Consider the following 2,500-nt stretch of genomic DNA (forward strand, 5'->3'; position numbering starts at 1 on the left):
ACGCTATCTACCATTAGGATATAGAATTTTACAAACTTTATTAGTTATTCTTATGAAAATTACCTGTAGACCTTATAGATATGCCATAAGCCATAATAGGATTACCTAGAAATTTTGGTGGAAGTCTAATGAGAAAGTATTTATTAGGGTTGGCGAAAGGTGCTCTATCTTGTGACGGACTATTGGTCATTTGAAGGACTTTTGGTCATTTGAAGATAAATTATTCCATTCCTTCATGTCTAATGGCTATTGACATGGTCTAGCATGTGGGTTTCCTTGTACATTCCCTGATAGCCTTTAAACAAAGGATTTTTAATTTTGGATGAAGCACATCTTGTTGAAGGAGTTTTATGACCATTTACATGGCCCAACATGTGGGTTCTTTGTTTAACCCCTGAAACTTGCAGGATACAGGACGGGGAGGTCTGCAATGCTGACCTCGCTTGAAGGTCATGGGTCTCTTTGTCGTATTTATTGTGATAAATATTTCAGGATCGATGTTTCTGCATGTGGAATGGTAACTCACAGGGTTGAGGTCCCCGACTTTAAGACCTTTGTTATGATAACTTTTTACAGTAGATTTTCTTCTGGCTCACGCCATGTGATTTTACTCAGGTTAGACCAGGACCTCGTGATGAAGAAATTAAGACTATCAGTTAACTTCTTTCTTTCGATGGCGCATATTTTACGTTCTGGTCTGACTAACGACAGGTGATTTCATTCAGTGTTCAATTCTGTTAGGCTTTGAGTCCTGATTATCATTTTCAGTAACATGGTTTATAACTGCTATCCACATATTCAGAATAATTTTTATTTACAATTAGATATACTATAGGACAAGGCCATGCGCTCCTCCGGAGCGTGTAACAAAACAGTGGCAACGTCACCATGACTTCTGAGCTTTTCGAAGACTCAGTTCACGGAAAAGAATGCATGCCGGATCTCAGGCTGAAGCCAAGGTGCTGACGAGGTGTTAACCACTTCTCGAAGCAGCGGTGGGTGTGGGTGTGGGGGGGGAGATAATTGTACGTTTGAGAACGAGAAAACGATCGTAACTTTCTTAATGGCCTGGTTCCTGTGCGAAAGGGTTTAGGGAGGCGTATAAGAGTTGGAGGAAACGACGCGACAGAACTCCTGGCCTTGATTTATTGGTGATCTGAAAGGCTACACAGCATTTACGGCGGACCTGAACCATATCCCGAGCAAGGAATCTATTCCCAAAACAGATTCGACCAGACACGGAATGCGTGTGGGCAAATGGAGAAGGGTTCGGCACAGCGTAATGAGATCTTGCTTAATGATTGACCTCCATTGTTGAGACCTCGGAGGAAATGGAACGTCAACATATCTGCCTTCAGATCAAACCATCCCAGAAGCCTCCATGTAAACGGCTTTGTCTAGTACAGTATACAACCATGAACCGAAATACAGCAAACGTAGGAAGACTACAGTCACGCATCAGACAGAGGCGGATACAGGATTTGATATGTAGAGATGCATTCAGCTAGGATATCTTGCATTGGATGACAAGATTCTTTCGGTAGGAGACGCTTAACTGCGACAGAGGTCCTTACCTTTGCCCTAACGAAGGTCCAGGGGTCCCATAAGAATCCTTAGAGCTTCAAGGGAGCTCCGTGAGATACTAACGAGTTGTCGGTGGTGGATACCAAACGATTTTGTTCAGTGGCTAGGTAACCCCATGAGTTTAGGAAACAGAATTGCATAAGTATTGGGTTTATGAGCATCACCTTCTCTTTTATATTTAACCCCAGAACTTGGTGCGGCGTAAGGACAAACGAAAGTAATAAAGTAGGAAAAATCTAATATTATGGTTTTAATAAGAAAATAAGCTTTGATTAGGGAATAAAACAAACATTCCACTCATATGTATGTATATATATATATATATATATATATATATATATATATATATATATATATATATGTATATATATATATATCTTGATGGAGCATTCGGTTCAGCACTTGTCATGCGCTAACAAGGTTCGAGTCCTTGGCAGTACCGCGTTTCAATTTCTGCATGTTAGCCTCCATCGAGTCTCCCGATGTTGATGGCTTAGAATTAAAGTGCATTGTGGTTGATAAAAATGTATCACTATTCACTGGGCCCCATGCAGTGTTGTACACACACACACACACACACACACACACACACACACACACACACACACACACACACACACACACACACACACACACACACACACACACACACGCACGCACGCGCTAGGTGTGTGTGTGTGTGTGTGTGTGTGTGTGTGTGTGTGTGTGTGTGTGTGTGTGTGTGTGTGTGTGTGTGTGTGTGTGTGTGTGCGTGTGTGTGTGTGTGTGTGTGTGTGTGTGCGTGTGCGTGTGCGTGTGTGTGTGTGTGTGTAAAACATGTGACCAACATAGAAAAGATTTAGAAATATATTTTCAGGTATAATATACCTACCTTTACTATATATTTCTAACACACACACACACACACACACACACA

General features: G+C 41.5%; 1 protein-coding gene across 5 annotated transcripts in view; it reads left to right on the forward strand.

The window, feature by feature from the left end:
• LOC143035026 (LHFPL tetraspan subfamily member 6 protein-like) overlaps window positions 1-2,500 on the forward strand; it is a 390,386-nt gene that overhangs the window by 382,577 nt on the left and 5,309 nt on the right. The window lies entirely within an intron of this gene.

The sequence above is a fragment of the Oratosquilla oratoria genome, chromosome 18, assembly GCF_046742065.1.
Source record: "Oratosquilla oratoria isolate Oo_2021 chromosome 18, ASM4674206v1, whole genome shotgun sequence".
In the NCBI taxonomy this organism is placed as follows: Eukaryota; Metazoa; Arthropoda; class Malacostraca; order Stomatopoda; family Squillidae; genus Oratosquilla; species Oratosquilla oratoria.